The sequence below is a fragment of the Centroberyx gerrardi genome, chromosome 4, assembly GCF_048128805.1.
Source record: "Centroberyx gerrardi isolate f3 chromosome 4, fCenGer3.hap1.cur.20231027, whole genome shotgun sequence".
Taxonomy (NCBI): Eukaryota; Metazoa; Chordata; class Actinopteri; order Beryciformes; family Berycidae; genus Centroberyx; species Centroberyx gerrardi.
The window spans coordinates 10,306,319-10,328,663 of NC_136000.1; the positions used below are offsets into that span (position 1 = coordinate 10,306,319).

Below are 22,345 nucleotides of genomic sequence, written 5' to 3' on the forward strand. Positions count from 1 at the left end.
TTTAGAAGTTGTGATATATTCACAAGGCAGTGAAATGTTGTCATGCTTTCTAAAGGCTATATTGACTGCAGCGCAGCAAAATGATAGGTTTTGTGATTAAGCATTCAGCAGCCTAGGTATAACGAACAAAGAGACCAATAATTTGTGTTACAATGACTACTAATAAGTCTCTTGTAAGGACATAAATGAGCATCAGATATGACACGATGAAATATAAATGAATAATTAAGGAATGGTTGTTTTCAAAAAATACATTTTAAACTGGAGAATAAAATAGCAATGTTCTCTCTGTGAGCAGTAATCTGTGTTGGATTGCATGAAAGCACTTAAAGATTTATGTGAAAGTCTCCAGAAGAGCTCAGGATGGTGGAGTTCGACTACTATTTTCTTGTCGACTCAATTCAAAAAAATGTATTTATCCCCGAGGGGGCAATTAAGCCAGCATAGTAAAATAAATAAATAAATAAATAAATAAAAAGGACCCATGAGTAAATGTGCATTGGATTGCGGATTTTATCCCAAAGAAACCCCATCTGAGAGCTTTTTTTTTTTTTTATTTTTTTATTACATTTATTCTATTTATTTATTTATTTATTTTTAGCTATGATTTAGCCTAGTACAGATTACAGAATTATATAACTCTCTATACTGTAGATGGGGCGGCAACAGTGGGTGCAGTGAACCCTATGTACAAAACAATTACAAAACAAAACCTTACACATTCTCTCTCTGTGCTGACTTCAAGTGACTGAAATTATAAAAATTAAAAAAAAATCCTAATTTCTGCTGGGGACACCCTGGAACCGCCTTCATAGGACCCCTGGTGGTCCCGGACCCCACTTTGGGAACCACTGCGCCGGGCTACGACTACTGCTCCTCAAAATATCTGGTGCGTCGGCGAACAGACGGCACAACTTGTTCTCGTTTCCCCCCTTTTTGCTCGGCGCTTGTTGTCCCCCACAGTCGTCTGTTTTTTTTTTTTTTCGCCGGGGATCTTTCCTGCGAACAGCGTGGAGTGGGAGGGGAATAATTCCTCTCCATGCCCGGTCGCGTCGTTCCTCCTCCAGTGCGCGTTTTCCCCCCACTAATTTCCTGGTTCTCAAATGCAATGTCAGTCAAGGCGAATGCGTGAGCGGATCCCACAGGTGTGTTGCTGCCAACTGAGCCACGGCTCCAGAAGACACACACCTGGAATCACCATGTGACTCGGCACCTGGGCGTGGAGAAAGTCCCTGATATTTTCACAGACTCTTTTGTTGAGGAGTTGCCCGTGTCGCCTTTCAACAGGAATTGCCAATTCGGCCAACCAAGTAGCCTGTTTTCTACGGAATAGTGCCTTTCTGAACCCCTCACAGGACGTGCGGCGAGAGTAAAATGTGAACTTGCTTACGGACTTCTTTTTTTATTTCGTAAGGGGGGGGGTTGTCGAAAATCTGGACTGTTCCCGTTTGCGCAACTCCTGTTTGTTCTTTTCCTCCAAGGTGAGTTCCGGGGAAGCTGGTGTATCCCGTTACAGCGGGAGTGAGATGATTTGTTCTGCGTTTCACGGCGATATCCATTTTAAACCCGTGTAAATCTGAGCATGAAGTTTTGATACATACACCATAACGATGTTGTGTGCGTGCGTAACAAATCCCAAGGGACGCTATGTTAGTTAACCTCTAACAACATCGCTGCTCTTTACACGGTACTTGACCAATAGCATGCCTTATTGGTCGTACATTGATCGTGCCATTCCTAAGTATTGATATGTGATTGGTATTCTCAAAATGTACTTTTCTGCTAACAAAAAGAATAGAAGAAAGAATGTTTTATGCAAAGCTAAGACATCATTTATATTTGTGAATGATTGTGGCACTGACCGTGTAAGAGCTTTCTCAAATTTCTAGCAGCTGCTGTGATGATAGTAAAGGATGTGTGTGTGTGTGTGTGTGTGTGTGTGTGTGTGTGAGAACTGTACTTTCTGCACCGCTTAAAGGCATCTTTGTAGTCATTCCTGGGTGACAAACTTGTTCTCGCCCCTAGCCATGCATTGCACCTCAGGAGCGTTGCAAACCACAGCATCTGCCCAGTCACCTCACAAGGAGCTGTCTGTCCCTACACACTGGCAATTTCAGTGAGAAATGGGCATGTGAACTATATTCCTCACCTCTGGATAGTAGCCTGTACATCAACAGCTGAAAGAACAGAAGTCGTAGTGAGCATTGCCTCCTGTTTGTGTTTTTTTTTTTTTTTTTTAATCTCTTTTGTGGAGAACAAGCTGGAGACAGAAGCTCTATTCATTTCCCTGTTGAATCTCCTGTGCAGTTCTGTCAGTCTGTATCTCTCTGTCCCTGGCGCGGCCCCTCAACAGATCACTGTACTGCCTTGTTGTCTTTCTAAATCGTCCTTTTATTCACGGCCCTACCATCTCCCACCCCCTTGCATACAGACCTACTGTACATGGGATGCTCCATCTCCTGCGGATTATCCCCATTAAATAACATTATACAAACAGTCCCATAGTGGAAATGGATTAGTCCGGGCAGGGGGCACGTGGAGGCAGGAAGTACGGCTGGCGGGGTGGGCTGGCGGTGGCGGCTGGGAGGGGGTTAGAGTTGGGGGTCAGCCTCCGGGTTCCTGACTGAGCAGGGATGGGTTTCCAATAGATGCCATCTGCTCACATGGACACACACAAGCAATTGAAAACCAAGCAGGTTTCTCTTCCTTTCCCTCTTTCCCCCCCCATCCTTCTCTCTCCCCCTCACTCTCTCTGCCCCACAATGCTTCATTCAGGGTTTATCTCTTCCACTCTGAATAAATAGAGACACCTTATCTGTGCAGAGGAGAGCGGTGATAAATGTTTTCTCCTGCTCCCCGCAAGGGTGAAAAAGACAAGCATACCACACTTCTTCATCGTAGATGCTCTTTTCAGGGCAAGTGAATAGGAGACATTTCTCATTCAGGTCACATGCTAGTGTTTCAGGATTCTGCAACAATCCCAAAAGGCTAATGCGAGCTCATACCCTGTAATACAAGAGAAACAGAGGAAATAACAGACAACAAAGCAGGCATTTCCATTAGTGTGTGTTTTTTTTTTTTTTTTCGGTAATAGGCAGCCCAGCCACGGATGCTGCTGGCTCTGGAAATGAAAGTTTGTTGTGAAATCCATTCTGAGTATTTTTGGGTCTACCAAAACAGCCATTGGCAAGAAACGAAGTTACTGAATTATTGGTCATTGAGCACTCCGCTGTTAAGCCCTTACATGTTTTGGGTTAGCCAGAGTTCATGCTGTTCCTTTTTAGTGTTGGACAGTTTTCTCAGATAGTTTAAACTATGTTGTCTGCTGGAACCAAGCACTGAATTTCAGAGAGTGCTGCAATATTTTTGAGGTCAAATGAATTTGAACTCTTCCCCAGTCTCTTTGTTTCCTTTGCATTGGATTACGGACTTCTGTCATTTTCATTTTGAAAGTAAAGCCGTAATCCTGGTAAGCAAGAAGCAATCGCATGCTTTCTGTCTCCAGCTTGCCAACAAAGCACTGCAACATTTTGTTGTACAAGTAGTTTTTGTTTACCTTATGCAGTAACTAATACTTAATTATAGTCATAGGTTCACAGCAAGTGGCTGATTTGAAATTGCAATTTGCATCGTCCCCTTTTCCTCTTTCCTCACTAAAAGCAACAAATTGAGAATTATGTAATACAAATCATTATCACATTACTATATCTGTTGGGCCTACATCCACTTTAAAAAGGCTATTTGGTACTATGTGACCATATCGTCTTTCTTTAACATGGACTGAGTGAACTTATTGGTCATAAATTGGGTGTGGCACTTTCCAGCTCACATGAGAAAGGCCCATATGCAATACCTTGTACCTCTTGCTTATCTAAAGCACACATTGGCTTCACGGAAGTGTAGGCAGATGCGTGAAGGGCGTGTCAGTTTGGCATTAGACGGCTGGTGAATCTGGGGAATAGAGATTTCCTTCAGATTGGAGATGGGCTCGTCTTTTTATGTCTGAGGATTATCCTATGATGAAGGGACGACATGCTGAGGTGGGTTTCTGATCTTATCTCCTCTGGGTTTTACAGCTGCCATCCTTGCCCTTGGACTTCATGGCCTTGTCCCAAACTATTCCCTCCTCGCCTATCCTTTACCCTTTCCTCTGGCTCTGCGTGTCGTGTCGCTGCATGTATTCCAAATACCGAACCCCTGCCACTCCACTCCACTCCACTCAACTCTATTCCCTTCCCCCATGCACTTCAGCTCAGTTACAGCTGATAACAAAGCCGGCGTGGTAATGACAGACCTACGAGGTGAGATCACATTCATTCTCATGCATACTCCCTCAGCAGCAGGCTGCGAGGCTGGGCTGTGTTGCGGGCGTTAGCAGCGTTGCCACTGTTCAGTGCCCCCCCGCCGCCAACCACCAACCACCTCATGCAGCTCCAAGTTCACCACCATCCACAGTTTAACCTGGATAGTGGTGAACAGCAGGCTTCCATGCCAAGCACTTCAGACCCAGCCATTATGGTCAAGTCCAACTCTGCAGGGTTTACTTTTACCTCTAAAACAACCTTGACACTTTCTCGGCCCACACTATCTTTCATCCTATGCCGATGCCCTCCACACCATGCATTCAACCCACCGTGGCTTACTCTCTTCTCCACGCTGCTGCCAACTCATGCTGGTTTTCTGACTGCTACCCACACTACTTCACTCTGGCATTCATCTCTACCTTTAGCCACTGTGACTCTTCCCCACACTCTCAGCGCTCAGTGCACTAGTCAGACAGAGAACATGATGAATATTGTAAACGTGCTCACACTCCTGAAAGAGATAAATGATTTAGATTGGGAGGGAACTGGCTTAATTGTTCTGTTGAGAGGTTGCGGGCGGGATGTTTTGCACGAGAACGGAGACATCCTAATATTTCAAAACCAGGGTTGCCATGACGTGAGGCATGGATAGTGGGGTGGGCGGCTATTTGAAAGAGTTAGCCCAGAGGAAAACATGATCTCCATTGCTGTTCAAAAGGCAGTATTTGGAATGACGATGGTGTTGGCTGTCAGGAGCCTTGAGGTGGCATAGCTGAAGATTGAACACTAGTGATGGATACACAATACAGACATCTGCCTCACTCGCCCTCCCCTCTCTCGCATCCCCATGGCAGCTGAACTGACAGGCTGACACAAACACACAGTATAGCAAGGGCTTTTGGTGCTACCTGCTCACTGGAGGCATGTCAACCAGCCCACCCATCCAGGCCACTGGCAAAAGTTCACACCCAGGCATTTTGCCTGGGACGAAAGAAGCAGGCATCTGAAAACTTCTCAGCAATGAAGAGTGCAAGACAGGGTCACCTTCATTTCTTGCCTGGAAATTCTTAGTCAAATGCTTTCTTCCTGCTTGTTTTGGCGGGAGAAAAGAGAGGAGGAAGCTAATTTATTTTTTGCTTTGGTAATTGAGCCTGGCACGTAATGCTAGTCAAAATGCCATCCATTTAAAGACTTCACAGAGAAGTCGATCATGCCTGCTTCAATCACTGTGATGTTGACAGGGAATGTTTAGTCCGGCTCTCTGCTTTAGGATGAAAAGAAGACCAAGAGATCTCTCAGACTTGAACATAATGAAGATGAGCTGATGCATCATTTCTGTGCAAATTGGAAGCGCTTTTGCAGGATTTCACGGCTTGGTGATATACTACCCTCTTAGATTTGAGCTTGGAAGCAGACTTAGACTTAGTTGAGGAATAATTGAAAACGTGCAGACCCACTTACTCCACCTGTAATGCATTTTCACTGCACTTTTTTGTTCTTGAATGAGAGTTGCTCCGTTTTGAGTGCCATTTAATCCTAGCTGAGGCACCAGAGGGTGCACTTCATTTTTATCCGTGTGAGTAATTTCACAGTTAATCCTCAAACTGACCAATTTACTCCCGCCAAGATCATTTTTAATTATCACCTCTGCTTTACAGCTAATATGAGGTCCAGCTGGTTTATGTTAATATGGTAGTGGCCGTTGAATATTGGCCCTCTTCCTTTTTATTTTTTGTATGCTCACTGGGCGATTAATTATGAAGTACTGAACATGAGCCTCAGCCAGGACTGGTGCGCGACAGATGCATGAAGGGTCAGTGCACTGGCAGCAGCTGGAAATCAAGGTCACATCAACCTGAGAGAGCGAAGGGGAGATGACGTGGCAAGCTAAATCTGAGGAAGACGAGAGGAGGAGAGAGACAGTTGCCGCAAGACTAACTTTTTATGAAATGGATGGCGGTTTCAGAGATATATACCTGTTTGTGTCTCCACCAGACACAGCCTCCTTGTAGGGGTGCACAATTAATCGAAAAAATATTAAAATTGCAATGTTGACTACTGCAATTTCCATATTGCAAGAGACTGCAATTTATTTATTTAAAATAGGGAAAGGTTTCTACATGGCCTCCCATACAGGGTATTCATGCGTGGTGCAGAATCCCTGATTTGCAAAAGTAAAGTTGAATGAAATCTATAATTCTGTTCAAACTGAGCAGGTCTTTATCATTAGCACCTCATATTTTCCCAACCCCACAATCTTTTTAAAACTTTTTTATTAAGCAGTGATAAAAAAAAATGATGTAGAAAAGTTTATTTTTTGTCAATATCAAGCCATCCTACTTCCATGTCCTGGTCTCTCCATAAATGAGCTCGGTATCGTGGCCTTTCAGTAGCCTGTGGTCCACAACGGACCTATTAAAACAATTCATACAGGAATTGTTCAAGTTACAGAGACTCCAGTTAAATGCCACTCGCTCAGCCGCCTCTCATGTAAACTGACAGACTGGCTTATTGTAGCGTTGTGCTGTCTTACCTTAACAGTGACTGATGTTTTCTTGTGAACACCGCAGACTATTTGTGGTCGTTATGATGTTAGAGGTGGGATTAGCTAAGGTAATGCATTAACAGTAATGTAAGTTTTTAAGAGAATATGAAATTTTATTGATCCTGGAGGGGAAATGATGTTGCTGCAGGAGCAAAAGTAATAGGATCCAGCAGGGACAAAAACACAAGTAGAAGTTAAGCACACAAATAGAATATAAAATCAGCAATAAAACCAGTAAAGATACGTAAAGACAGTAAAAATGTTGTGGTCTGGAGGTCAGCTTTTTGGTGTCGGTGTTGGTCAGTTGCTGTCGGATACATTTCTGGAATGTAAGAACAGCGGAGCAGACGTCGTGTTAGGTTAGCAGGATGAGCCAGGCCTCTACCTTGGCGTTGGCCTTGTAGAGTCTGGGGGCTTTGCGGTGGAGCAGACACAGGCCGGTAGAAGTGCATTCCTCTCCGCAGCGGTGGTGAGCTGCAGGAATCTTAGCTATGCCTATTAGCCAGCCAAACCCGGACAGCAAGCCCGACCGCTGTGTATGGAAACACCCACTGCCCTTGTGTTTATAACTTCCTGTTTATGCTATCAATGTCTCTATCTCTTTGAGCATACAGTAGTTGCTATTCCGGTTCCCTTTTATCAGCATAGCAGAGTCTCTATCCACTGTAACTTTTTTCTCTCGAGTCTTCGCTCCTTTTTTTTTATTTATTTTTTTTTTTATAAACTCTGTTCTTTGTCTTTTCTTACACAGTGTCTCTGTAGCCTACGTGGATATTAATCCTGGTATTTCAAACCTGCCCGGGGCTTGGAGCTGTCTCCTGAAATGCAGATCTGTGGAGGTGTCATCATAGCTCTGTGTCTTGGGTGTCTGCACTTGCCCCCCAGCCTCACTCTCCTATTCACGCAGCCGTGATGACATGCATTATTCCTCACTGACTCATCTGGGCAGCCTCAAAGCTTCCCAGTTTTGGTTTCGCCTCTCAACTTTTGCGGGGAAAAAATGAAGTTGGTAGAGATTTTATGCTGGTGTCTGCACTTCAAAGAGACACGGCATCTGCATTTTTCTAACCCCTGCCATCTCCTCCCCCATCTGTGTACAGTTTGTTAGACATGTGATGCTCATGCGGCTAACTTGCCCTTCGCGCACGATTTGTTTTTTTGTCCTGTGGCACTATGTTTCCCGAGTATTCCCCTTTCACAGATCCGTGTTTACAGTTGCTACACACTGGGCTTTCTGCCTCCAACAACAGCAAATGACAGGCCTAGAAGAAATGACATCACAGTCTCAGCCACACGACCCTGAAAGAATGCCTAAATATTTACAAGCCCTCACAACACATGCTACCGTACCACTCGGCCTCCCATTTGTTCTGTCTGTAAGTCTTTAACTCAGCCGTGCGGTCGTTTCCTACTGCAGTAGCTACGTCTATTCTACGTCCTGTCTGGGCTGATCCCACGTCATTGATCCCTCCGTGGAGCTGGGCTCTTTAATTACAGTCATTAGCTGGAGTAGGTCTGCTGCTGGGGTTAGAGAACCTTATTACCAAGACCTTGTCTCTTTCCTCCCCACACAGCACACAGGCTAATGCTGCTCGCTAGTGCGTTCTCTGAAAACAAGCTGCGTATGCCCCAGCAGTTACAATGTTTACAGCAAACACGCTGCCAAATTGGATCCCCAAATCGCAAGCCTCTCCAGTAGACGTTTTTTTTCCCCCTTCCCCTCTCATCCTTTTTCAATTGGATATGGGGTGGAAGTGTGTGGTATTCCAATAACAGATTGTAGCAAAGTGGGGTGTAAGAGGCCATGTCAGTCTGGCGTCGCCTGTTTATTGGTGGCCCGGTGCCGACTGGAGTGACCAGGCCAGAGTAGCCATTTATCCACCTCTCCAGACCTCCATTAAGATCTCTTTGTTCTATCTCTCTGTAAATCTCCCTGTTCAGAACTATACTTCCACTGACAAGTCCCTTAGCCAGTGTTTTTGTTTTTAAGGAGGTTCTGTTCTGTTTCACTTCCCTTCCCTTGCCTGTTTTTGTCTACAGTCTGGATGTCATCAGGCATTCCTCTGTGTCTAATGTTTAATTAGTCATATGGAGTTGGTGTCTTCTTTGGGTAATGGAAAAAGTGAACTCACATCTTGGTCCCACTGGGTCTTTATAGTGTCTCTCCACCTTCTCTAACTTGAAAACAAAACATTTTCCCCCTAGAGCGGCGTACTAAAACCGCACATCTGCTCTGCACATAAGATGTAAACAAAACAAGTCCTAATCACCAAACCCAGTGAGATTATCAAATATAGCGTGTTGCCACATAATAAACTCTTGTGTTTTCTGTATGGAAAATCTGATCAGATGGGATTAAAGCGTCTTGATCTAGACAAACTATTCATCTCATCTCAATTTGCAAAGTGGTGCACAGGATCTTTGTGGGGCCTGACCAACAGCACAGTTCTGGTGTAGTGGCCAGGAAATGACACTATTGTGTGCCTTCTTGCTTATGACTCAAAAGCTATAACTGTATGTTTGCCTTATCAGTGAAGTAGTACTTGAGAGGCTGGTGATGCTGATGTCTGTATATAGCCCAGGCATAGAACAGCGTGACCTGGCTACGGACACAGGGATTTTTTGGAGAACTAGGTTAAGCCTCGGAAAAAGTGATGCAGTGCAAAAAACATTCTGTCACTCTGGCCAATTCCTCATGCTATGTCTCGCTGTTGAGGAAGTGTTGAAAGGTTTCTGGGTCAAAGTGAGCTCTGAGGTTCTTCAGCCAAATGACAGAATACAGGCCCGTCTTTGTCTAGCGGCATTCACCTCATGTCCGCTGAAGCCAGTGGCGCTAATGGCACATGAGCTAAGCTAGGCCCCATATTTCAGTGCGATATTAGCAGCAGCAGACCACCCGTGGAGCTCAGACAAATAAAAATCCCATTTCCGCTCTTTCTATCGGTGGTATTAAGAGCTGGGGATTGTGCTATTGCCTGAGTGCCAATGAAAAAGCCACTCAGTGTGTGAGCAGTTAAAGCCCTCTCAGCCCAGCGAGGGTGAGGCCTGCCTTCTGTATGCATCGCCCCAGCCAGCTTGATCGATTCACTGTTTGCTCTGTCTTGTCTAAGTGCAAGCTCACACTCCCCACTCCGCCCCCAGAAAATAATCCGGACTTCGACCATCGCTGCCTGCTTCACCGCTACACACACACAGACACACATAAATGTATACGCGTACAGTGAGTCCACACACACTCTGACTTTCTGCCTAAGGGTGCTGGGCAGCCGAGGCATGGATCCATGAATTCCTCATAACACAATCTGTCAGCTGATCAATAATTCAATTCTATCTGTGAGCAAGCATGTCTGGATCCAATCTCACCTGCGCCTCCCTTCGGCCTTCTCTTAACAAGGTGGGTGTTGTGTCCTTGAGCCGGGCTCAGCTTATGTCTGTGTAGCTCTGTGTGTCCTTGTGTGTGCCGATTTAGTTGGCTTTAGTTAGTTGTCAGCCAGTGCCTGTGATACTCCATGGTAGTGTATCCGCTACCCGTGTGTGTGTGTGTGTGTGTGTGTGTGTACACATGAGACGCCTGAGAGCCTATGGCCATTGTGGATTAGACTATGTTCATTATTTCAGCTGTGTGCATCCCTCGTCCGTGTCCACAGCAGTGTGTGGATGTGTGTCCATCCACAGTCAGCAAAGTCAGTGTATGTGTGTGTGTGTGTATGCATAGTCCAACTCTCCCTCCAGGCGGCCAGAGGAATCAAAGGCGTGGATCTCATTAGAAGGTATGGAGCCTGTGGAGAGGCAGCGGCTAAGTCCTCTGATTAGTGGGCTCAGGCGGGCTGCCTGGGTGCTGGGGGGTGGGTGTGTGTGGTGTGTATGTGGGAGGGGGGGGGTCCACTCATCGCTACCCCTCTCATCCCTTTCCAGCCCACACCTGGGGGGCAGCGTGCCCAGCACCCCTCCTCACCGCAGGCCTCAGCCCCAGCCGACAGGGTCACGGACTCCACACAAGGACACAAATTCACCCCCTCCTCCTCCCCATCGTCTGCTCCTTCTCTATCTCTCTCACTTTCTATCACAGTCTAATGGGCTGTCTACTTCCAGTTCTGTTTTTATCCCTCTTTGAGTGTTTTATCAAAGGCCACATTCAGTTTACATTCCAGTGCCGGTCGCTCCCCCTTACATATCAAACTGCACCAATAGGCCGGCGAGCAGCTTTCTGGGTCGTTAGTGGCTCGTTCCAGGGCCCGCACTCCTATCAAAGCCAGCAACCATGAACCAGGGACGACTTTCAGCCAAGGGCAAAGTGTGTGTGAGTTCGAGTGAGAGAGACAGGACACTTCTGAAGGTTGCCTGACTTTGGACAGTTCCTCTCTTTCCTCTGAATGGTCTTTCTCTTTACTCCCCCTCTCTCTCTCTCTCTCCCTCTCCACCGTCCCCTGTGTGCCTCTCAGTTTAATGCCCTTCCAGATAAAACAACGCCAGTAAACTTCCTCTTTGTTTCTCTCTCTCTCCTTCTCTCACTGATAACCACGCTATCTAAAAGTAGGCCCTGGCAGCACTCCCTGTCTATTCTCCCCCCACTCCACCTCGCGCCCTCCCCCTCCTCTCTCCCGGTATGTTAGGGTGTATTGTGTGTAATCAGTAGATGGGGTAGAGGGTGTTTTTTTTTTTTTTTTTTTTTCTTCTTTTTCTTTTCTTTTCCGGGCCCGCTGGAGGAGGAGAAGGAGAAGGGAGCGATTGCGGATGGAGGGGGCCGGCGCGTATCTGCTGACTGTCACTTCCATTAAGCGTGCTGTCCTCACCAGCCTCCCCTATATGCCCAGACTGGGCTCTGTATAAGCCAAGGTCCCCTTTTGTTCAATGCCCAACCTTTCTAATCCGCAAACCCTCCAGTCCACAGATATGCTGTAATTACAAGGCACTTTTCTCTGTAAACTTTTCCTACATGAGGATTTAGATCATTTTTGAGGCTTATTTTTGTGGCCGTGTGGAGTTTGTCAGAGTCGAGGGGTGTTTATATTTGTTGGTGTAACTTTTTGGCCTCAATTTCCCCCGAGAGGAGAGAGAGAGATGAAATCACAATGGTCCACACAGTGCTGTCTAGCTTCCCCTCCACTCTCTCTCTTCCCCTTTCCATCTCTCTCTGTCTCGCTCTCTCTCCGTCTCTGTCCCTCTCGGGCTCAATCAATTAATAAAGCTTGACATTTATTGGAGAAAACAAATAAAAGCTCTTGGTTTGGGGATTGTCTCGTATGCAAACCACTCTCCCGTTGTTTTTGTGTTTGTTTACATATCATTGGACGTCCTGCTCCCTGGACAACAGCGTGCTGCCAAAACCGAGGGACTCAAAGGAATTCAGTTTAACGCTGTGCAAGTCCCTTTTCTAAAGGGCAGTGCAGTGCCTCTGGTTGTCGAAGTCTGTTTAGCAGAATAATCAGTGCTTTAATTAACAAAAGTCAGTTCAGAATATCAATTATAGCTTTCCTTTATCTGCAGTCATGTCACACCAAAAAAACAATTATGACTGATTGTGGTTTGTTATTTTCTCTCACGCTGGTGATAATTAGTTACTTTTTAGCTTATAAATCATACTTTTTTCACCAAGTAACCTCCCCTCCTGCCCTCCCCTCTCATTTGCGATTATTTTATAATATTAATGAGTGCCCCTCCCCCCCCTCCCCTCCCCCCCGTGATGAGTTTGGGAGTCAGTCTTTGTGGATGTTGTGTTGAAGGGTGAGGGCAGTGTGTTTCCAGCGAGAGAGCCTCAGGGGTTCGCGATCATTTTCTCTCAGTCTCATCCCAGTCCAGACACGCTCCTCATTCTGGAATGACAAACATCTCCGCAGTGCTCGCTCAGACTAGAGCTCAGCCTCGCCGGCTTGATGGCACACAATCATCTCCACGCACACACACTTCACTCAGACACACTTTCATACACATTCACACATTCACAGTCTTACTCTTTTCCTGCTCTCTATTTGTCTTTCTCTCGCTCCCAAACACACACAAATACGCAGACATATATATACTCCCTCAACTCTCCTGTCACTCTGAGAGTACCAGGCTGTGGGGCTCCTTTTCTTCTCTGGCTGGGGTAATGACATGGTTGTGGCTCTTGCCGCGGTCCCTGTGAAACACCAGATCTGTTTCGCAGCCGCACCTTTCTGTCTGTTTGTCTGGGTGATGGAGAGTGTGCTGTCACCTGGAGGTGTGCAATCAGCCCACAGTCACAGTGTGATCACCCCTAGCCTCCAGTGGCAGGCCTGGACCACTGGGAAAAGAAAAATGAAGGTTTTTTTTTTTGCCACATTTATTTATCTTGTCCGATTAGAACATTCCTCATGTTGTTTTTAATTTTTCTCCATGTTTGGAAAAATGAATCGCATTTGATTCTCACTGAAACATAACCAGAGTTTGGTTCCCTTCCAATTACTGCAGAGTTGTTTGCATTTGTCGGTTGACCCGTCCAGAGTGGGTAAAGGGTGCAGTGGAACCAATTATAGCAGTGGGTTTTGTGCGCAGTAAGCATAGCGTGGTGGTAGTGGGTGTGATGGGTTTTTAATGGGACTCAGCCACAGTCACAGATGTAAGGCCTTGTTGTTTTTGGTGATGGCAATGGCCAGCATGTGATAGCCAGGCCAACAGAGCGCAGTCCAATTGAATCTATAACCGACCATTGAGATCAAGGACCACTCACAGCGGAAGGGTCAGGGCTTGGTTTCCCAGTAGCATTTTAAATCAATCTTTTGTTCCATCGGTTCCATGGAAATGCCACAATGGTCACATCGCCAAAATGTTTTGCAAAACCCAAACCACAATAAAATGCCTGTTTTCATATACAAGCAGTTGCTGTTGGGGTGAAGCACCACACCATCCTTTGGACACATTTCAGTATAGGCTTTGTTTGGTAGCCTTGTCCAAACACTGACTGGAAAAAAGAGTTAATTAAATAACCCCCTAAGTTTATTTTCCCACACTCATAATTGATGCACCAAGTGTTTGCTTATTCACGGCAGGAGTTGAAAAAGCAGAGTCATCCTTTTAAAAAGAATTCTTATCAACTCTTGAATAATGGCGGCTTCCCCTCCTCCCTGTCTTTGGAGCCAGTGATCATGTGCCTGGCTAGTGGCTGTACCGTAAATGATATGGCTTGGGCCATTAGCTAGATCTTTGTCTGTTCATACCGCTGGCTTTTCCTGATAACTAAAGCAGACGCAAGCGCTGACTGAAGTGTTTTCTGCTTATTAACCATACTGTCATGCACTCTTTTATAAGGACGCGCATTAGTCTGAATGCACGGCATTGCATTCTTCAAGCAGTGCACGTTGGGCCGCACAAGGCTTGATCAGCTAAGAAATGAATGAGGAAATGCCAGTGCACTAGTTTTTTGCTTAGCTCAGTCTAGGCTATCGAAGAAGTGATTTGTATTCGTGCTGCCTCGCAGTTCCCTGCCCTGTTTGTACTAGCCAATCTGGACAGGGGGTTGTTATCAGAGGGCCTTGAATGAAACAGCTGCCTAGCACTCCTCGCCACGGCTCCGTTCAAGTCCTCCTACGCCTTTGAAAATGTCGTGTTCTGCCCGTTGTGTCAGACACCGTGCACACTAATGGCTCCTGGCCCTGATCCAACCTTATCCCATATTCTGAACCTGGCCCTGGTTGCATCAGGCCCTTCTCACAACAAGGAGACTTACCTGGATCATGCCAGCCAGCAGCCAGCTGCTGCTAGGGGAAGAGCTTTCCACAATGGTTTAGGCATTTGGAGGATTAGCCCTACCCTATGGACTGCTCCGAGAGGGGCTGGCTAGCACCTGCCACCGCTAACACGCTAATATCTAGCGACGAGAGCTTTTCAGCAAAGCCCTATGGGTTATCCACACAGGGTATTTCACTTTACAAACAGCACAGTCACATGGAAATGGCTTTTCCCACTGTTTTGGCTCTGCCCTCTCCCTGCCCTTGACTCAGGAAACTGCTATTGAAATCAAGAGCACGTACAGGGTTGTCAGCCCCATGTAGCCGCTAGCAGCTAGCCTAAGTACATCACCCTTATCTATGATGTCACTTGCTTCCTCCCCTGCCCATGCTTGTCCGAGCCAGGTCATAAGCCACCCCCTCCCTCCATAGACCTGTCTGTTTGGCTGTAATACAGTCTAAGCCTTTTGTTGAGAAGGGCATTAGCCTATATTTGTGGGCACGGGCGCTTTGTCATCCAGACCTGGGAATGGCTGCTCCAGATGGGTGATTAGTCACCACTGTGTGTGTGTGTGTGTATATGTGTGTGTCTGTGTTTGTGAGAGTGTGAGAGATGGCTATGTGTAATAGCTGCTCCTGTGTGTATGCGACCAGAGATATATGTGATTACAAGGGGATGAGACAGACAGCTTAAATGAAGATAAAACATGGGTGCTTGTATTGGTGTATGAAGTGTGGTTCCGTACGTGCATTTGTGTGTGTGCGCATGCATGTGTGCTTGTGTGTGTTTACCATTTAATGGCCATCATCCCCCCGTACCCACATCCCCAGTGCAATCTCATCTCCAGTAAGTTGCTCTGACTCGGCTAGCTGGGCTTCCATCAGCGCTTTGGAGTGCGGCTCTCATGCCTGTGGGCTGCTGTAATGATAGCTTTTGCAAAAAAGCCCAGCTGTTTGCTCACAAAGTATGAGAGTGAAAAGTGAAGATGAGGAGGATGAAGAGTAGGAGGAGGAAGAAGAGGATGAAAAGCATCACCAGCCCTCTATTGTACAGCTGCAGTTTCATACAATTTCACCGAGCAGACTGAACAAAAGCAGGAACACGTGCGCCATGAAAGATTAATTGGTTGCGGTTAGCTCTAACGCTCATCATCACCTGCAACAGAGAAGGTAGGGAATACAGAAAAGAAACGTGTTGCATGGTGTTGCCAGGATAATAAGGCACTGAGGGGAAGGACTTTTTTCTCTCTCTGGCCGCTGGCTGAGGAAAAGTTTCCGAATCCAAACGCACCAAACTTGGAAATTGATGCTGAGATGCTGTTGTTTTGGGTTTACCTGAGCTAGTTAGGACAGTGACGGCTCATCAGCTGGCACTGATTGGACTGTGGACATAGTTAGCTGCCCATGGGTGTGGGTGTGGGTGTGCATGCATGCGTGTGTAAGTGTGTAACTAAGTGTGTGTGTGTGGTACTCTGCTGCCCAGACACATCTGCCTTGCTTTAATTAGTTTTGCCTGGCACAGGGACCCACCAGTCTCTCTGGTGTTTAATAACAGCCTAGACAATGGGCATTTATCAAGGTCTAAATACAGCTGAAGGATCTTGCGTTCATTTGGCCAAAACCACTTTAACGCGATTATGTTCTTTTTATTTTCTGAAGCTGGTTCCAGAGAAGCTGCTGTTGGCCCTGCGTACTGAGGCATGCTGAAACATGAATCTTCTCTCGGCTGCACATTTTTTTGACTCCCTTTCTGTCCTCTTTCTTCATTTTCTCCCTCTCCCCTCTCTCTCACTTTCTCTTTTCGTCAGTCAATGTATTAATATGTTATGTGCCCGACCCAAATTCCCAGGCCTTTGAGTGCTTCTAGGGCTTCTTCCTCTGCCTTGCCCCCCCTGCTCCTTTTGATCAGAGCCGTTGTGGTGAAAAGTCTCCCAGGGAGAGAGACAGAGGCTATACTCTGTTGTCTCCTCAATCAGAATCAGTAAGAGGTCCTCGGGAGCAAACAGCCCCGCTCTAAATGCCTCCTCTTTCAAAGTCTCTGTCTTCCCCTCTCCTGACTGCAACAGTTTCTAATCAGGGCAGGAGATTTTCGCTGATGAACCAATATGAGCCGACAGACACCCTCCCCTCCCTTCACCTCTCTTCTCTCTCTTCTTCCCCTCCATCCTTTCACATCTGTGGATGTTACCTGACGAGACTCATTTGTCAAACCCCCCACCCCTCTCTTCCTGTCTCCTTGCCCCAGCCACCTGATCCCTCCCTCCTGTTGTTCCACCAGTGCCAGCAGAGCTGAAGAGACTGCTGTGTGTGGTTGAGTGGGTGGGGAGACAGACGAGACAGAAACTAAACTGAGCAGAGCTGAGGTGCGTACAGGTGCAGTTCCTCTTGCTGCCCGAGGGGCAGCTGTCAAAGTCTCTTCCTTTTGGCCCTCATCTCTCCATGCCTTCCCCGCTGTGGCCGTTGTATCACTCTCACTCCAGTCTAAGCCCAACTCTAGCTTAGCACTGTTTCAGGATAGGGTGGCCCCCGGGAGACTCAGTCTCCACTGGGAACATCCCTACAGCTGCTGCTCCAGCTGTTGCCCTTCATCAGTCTCAGTGTAACTTGTGTGCTTCACATTGTATGGATATTGTTTTTGTTATTTTATCTCTGACTTACTACAAGGATAATTTCCCCATAAGGGATAATAAAGATTTCTACTACTACTGTAATATATTACATGCCAGCAGGGCCTAAAAAAAGATGGGGAGGAATTCAAAAGCAGCAGGAGCAGCAACTAACGTTGCCCCCAAGCTCATTGCGCAAGCTGAGTGAATGCAAATGGACTTTTCTGTATTTTTTTTTTTTTTTTTTTTTTTTTTTACCAGAGTTCCCCAGCCATGCCTAACACACTGATTCCTCCCCTCATATCCTCTCATTCAATTCTACTGCAAGTTCCTTTTTGGGTGGGATTGGCTGTCTGATTCCTCCCTCTGTCAGCTCACTGGAGGAGATTGCTTTGATTTTGGGGCAGACTTGACCAGATTAAATAGAGTCGGGCCGGGCCGCGTGGACGGGTGGCTCCCAGCCATCATCCCATTTGTGTTTCTCATTGTCGCCTGCAGCTCCCCTCCATTTTTGTTCTCTCCCCTTCCCTTTGTTTGCCTCACGCTTCTGCTCAGTATCTGGCCGACGATTGATAAGACCCAATCCCTGACAATGCTTGGCACGCAGTACAGGATCGGTGGTGATGCCGGTCATGCATTGTGGCGCGCTTGTGTGTGTCTGTTCAGGTTTTAGGAAGGAGATGGGATGCGGCTCACGTCATTGTTTATCTACCTTTCCACTTCCAGATGGCGCTCAGCATAAAGAATCCGCTTCTTGACACACACTCTCTTTCTCTCCCTCTCTCTTCCCTCATTCCTTCCCCTCCGCCTCCTCCTTCCTCCATCCCTCCCGCGGCTCACTCCGGAATATGGACTCGTTTTCAGGTCCAGAACACGCAGCATGAGACGAGGGGGAGGTGGCGAGAGAGCCAGGCAGGCAGACTGGGACTAGAGAGGGAGCCCTGGAATGTCAGGTGGTAGTCTCCGGGTGTTTCTGTGTGGGTGTGTGCTAAGACTTTGTGTGAGAACATATGCGCTAGTGATTGTACCTACGAGTCTACAGCACTTGTCTGTCTTTTCATGAGCATTTATAAATGTGAATCATGATGGTGCGCATGCACGCGTGTGCTAGTGCGCATTGGAAATACGGCGCATTCGAAATACTTGACACATTTTTTTTCGAGGTCATTGAATCATAAAAATCTTGTCTCGGGCAACAATTGAGTCGGCCGGCCCCGGTCCTCTTGGCCGTCTAGATTGATGGACGGTCAATTCCAGCAGCGGGAGATAATCACAGCGTGTCAGCCTCCACCGATCCAAACTCTTATCTGTGTCTGCCCACTGCCAGCATGCCGCAAATGACCACAGGGACACGCATTTCTCTTTATTGTTCCCCAGCCCGAGGGAGAAAATGTGTTTGTGTGTACAGAACTTTTGCAGGCTGCTGTGACTGCACTCCACTGGAAGAACACATTCACCTGAAGTGCACCTTCACCACAGTGGCACTTCAACAAAACTCACCTCCCTGTTTGGAAAATGCATACACTTATGATAATGCAGCACTTTCAGATGTTTTTTTCCATCTTTGCTCACCGCCTTTTTATTTGAATTATCCACTGACTGAAGTGTCTGCCGATAAGCCTTTTCCGTGAGGGTCCATTTTTCTGCACACCATTACTCAGAACCATCCGAAATGTCAAAGGTATCAGGTCGGATTCTGGCATTGTCCCATGGCACTTTCAGGTGGATTTTTTTTTTACCTCATACCTTTATCTCCCATTGCCGCAACATCAAGTATGATCAAGTAAGATTACTCCTCCTGAGTCTGTAGTGCAACAGTGGACTTTGGTGAAAGCCTTCTTGTTTGTCGCATCCGCTCTGCTAGCTGAAGGTCTTTGAGGGGTTATTTTTCCCAGAGCGAGCTATGCTAATTGTGGCCTAATGGTGAGCTGTTACGGCATAGAGTGGTAAAAAGCAGTCGGTTGGTGAGCCTTTCCCGTGCGGGCTGATTACGCTGTCTAGTTAATGTACCCTCCTCAGATACAAATGGAGGGTGGTTATTGCATCAGGAGAGACAGTCAGCCTGTCAAAATCACCCTCTCTCACAGACAAGAGAGAGAGATAAAGAGAGAGGGAAAAGAGTGAGAGAGAATATATTCTGGAGAGCCAATTTCACTAAGGGGATAGAAGCATGGTAGTGCAATTATGAAATATAGCTTTCTGTTTCAATAATGACCTTTTTCTCCACAGCCTATATATAGCCCAGTGTAAATGATTTAGAGGATGGACTATAGTGTCATATAGATGGTGGCCTATGGATTCCTACAGAGAATAGCAGAGAGGACAGTTTCCAATAAAAAATCGTAACTTGCTGGCACTAAGTTCAGCAAGAATGGTAGAAATGACAGCTGGGGACTCTGGGGAAAGCACTTCAACATTATGCTTTTCCCAAGCAGTTGTCTTTATGCTGCCATTAGTCACTTCCAGCTCCTATACTTGGTATGGGTGTGGTGAGTGCACACCTATGTGTGTCTAGTGGAGTTGTACAGAAGAGGCATTCTCATGTGGGTTGGTTCTCATCCACCATAATTAATCACCAGAGGAATACATGCTGATTTTGGACCAAGTCTCCTCTCCAAAAAAATCTCCTTCAGCACAACTTTCACTGCAGGTCACGCATGAGAGCCCAGCGAAGCTTAGCCTCGGCACTGCTGCCAAACACCCACACTAGCTGCAACAGTGCTTACTATGCATCCGTCTGGATAGGTACTCAGAGGTGGTAGGAGAGCCAACAGCTGGGCCCAGGCTGGGAAAAAGCTAGGGTCAGGAACTGAGGAACTCCTTCCTGACCTGCAAATATAAGAAACAGACAGCGGTGGAATGTCAAAGCTGCTGTCCGAAAACGTGGAAACCAGAAAACACATTTGACCAAACTGAAAGCACGCACAGGAACTTGAGTTGAATTTATGTATAAGCACTTGCAACAATTACATATACACATGCACATATGTTTCATAATGTTTTCATATGCACCAGCACACGCATATGTGCACTCACAGAGTCCCAACTGGCTGGTGCTCAAGTCAAGTGTTTCCACGTCCTGTGGTCTGCTTTGTGCCAGGCAGCAGTACATCAGTATACAATCCTCCTAAATATACATAAACCCAGCATAGCTCCTTCCCCTTTCTCTGTAGCATATTCACACACATACACACCATTCCCCCCGGCAATCGGTGAGGGGAAGCCCCCTGTGGTGCCAATGTACAGCCATGCCTGACTCCACACTCTTATTATCATGATTGCCTGAAAAAGGTGGCGGGACGCTGAGTCCATTCACTCTGCCAGACAGCTTCATAAAGGGGCTGCCGATGGTTCCCAGTGGGGCCCTCATCAGTGGCAGAGAGCAGTGAAGCGCCTCTGGACTATGCTCTCTGAAGTAAAGTGACAATAGCTCTCCTGCCGATAGAAGGAGAAGAGAGCAGGGAGGGTGGAAAAACAAGATGGCCGCTGAGCAATAGGGATCTGTTGAATGCCTCATAGGGAGGTCATCCAGGAAGTACTGAGGTGAAGCGCTGTAGTAGAGCAATAGCTGTCAATCAGTGGAGACGTTGTTGTGGTATAATGAGCGCCTGGTGTGAGTGGAAAGGACGTACATAACTAGGCATTTGGGTTGAATTTGGATCACCTTTAGCCTCCTCCTTCTTCTTCTACCGCTCCTCCAGTCGTCTCCTTCCTCCGCCATCCTTTTTTTCCTCCTCACTGAGGCCTAGGCAAGTAATGCTACCCATGGACCATTTCCCAACCATAATCCAACATCTGTCTTGCACGCGTCTCTTGCGTTGACGTTAAAACCTTCACTTCTCCTCCTCCCTCCTCCTCCTCCACCTTCTCTCTGCCTTCCACCCCCTCCGGTAGCCGTCACAGCCGCTGAACGATTTCCTCTCACTGGGAGGCTCCTCCGAGTCACTGTGGCAGTGTCAAACGAGGCTCCTATTTAAGCTCATTAAATGTTTCCAAGAGAATAGGAAATCAATGGTGCATACCGGTGCGCGAGAACTTTTCTCTTAATTTAATTTCCCCTCCCCCTTATCTGTTTGCACATCTCTCTCTTTCTCTGTCTCATCATTCTTGCTCGTTCCTTCTAGCCTGTCTTTCTGTCGTTCTCCTTTAAGTGATGGGGGGGGTGGAGGGGTGGGGTGGGCGACGGAAACGGTTGCCTTCAGAAGCCATTTCGGTCTCTTATTCGTGACAGGCACCATGGTGCGAGGCTGTCCAGACTTTTCAGTGTTGTTTAGCACTCACCACACGGAGCACAATCGACTTGAAAGTTTTGCACACACTGACCTCAGCCCCGGAGTTTCTGCTTTTGTTTTGGGCCATGCTGTTAAGGGAACAGGTTTTGACCAGAACAGAATGTTGGAGCGAGAACATCGGAGGGAGGTAGCATGGCCATGTTTTGGGTTGAGAGGCAAGGATATGCCCCCAGTTTCAAGATATTCCCACCTCATGCTTCCTCTCTTTTTGCTTTTCTTTCGCTCTCTCTGTCTTTCACTCACTGTCTTCCTCTGTTTTGCCCATCTCTGTCTTTTGCTTGTCAGGAGCTTGTGTTTGATAAATTCTGCTGTGTGTGTGTGTGCTTGTGTGTGCGTGCTTGTGTGTACATGTCTGGCAGGGCTTTGTGCTGTTTGAAACCATGCCTGGGGGCTGGGCCCACACCTTCTCTGGAGCTCCTGTAATTGCTCTTTTGGGGCCTTGTCTCTGGCTCCGAGCCTGTCTCCATCACTCTCACTCTGTCTGTCTCCCTCACTGTTTGGCCTCCTCCCTCTTTCTCGCCCTTATTCCGACCCCCTCCCTCTCTTCTTTCACTCTATCTCCCTGCATGGCTCATTATGGCCGATCCCCACCTGCCCAATCTGGGAATTCTCTTTCCACACACACACACACACACACACACACACACACACGCACACACACATACACACACCCAGCCACTCAGCACTTTTCAGAGCCGCCTGTCGCTCGGCTGGTTTGTGTGCTATCTTCTATAAAACAGCTTTGCTAATACTGTTTGGCCAAGGAATGGAAACAATGGCGCCTTCACATTTTTTCCCTCTGACCGGTGCAAACAGACTGTTTCCCATCTCTGTTCTGGCTGTCAGGAGCACCATTTTTTATAGAACTCCAGCCTTTCAACCCTAACTCCTGCCTTTGTATACACTGGCCCTG

The 22,345-nt window shown here is 47.0% G+C and overlaps 1 protein-coding gene across 1 annotated transcript in view; it reads left to right on the plus strand.

The window, feature by feature from the left end:
- Window positions 1-1,209: 1,209 nt before the first annotated feature.
- plxnb2b (plexin b2b) overlaps window positions 1,210-22,345 on the plus strand; it is a 104,910-nt gene continuing 83,774 nt past the window's right edge. Inside the window, exon 1 of the mRNA XM_071897599.2 lies at window positions 1,210-1,481. The gene's annotated coding sequence lies outside the window, so the exon portion shown is untranslated. The remainder of the gene's footprint in view (window positions 1,482-22,345) is intronic.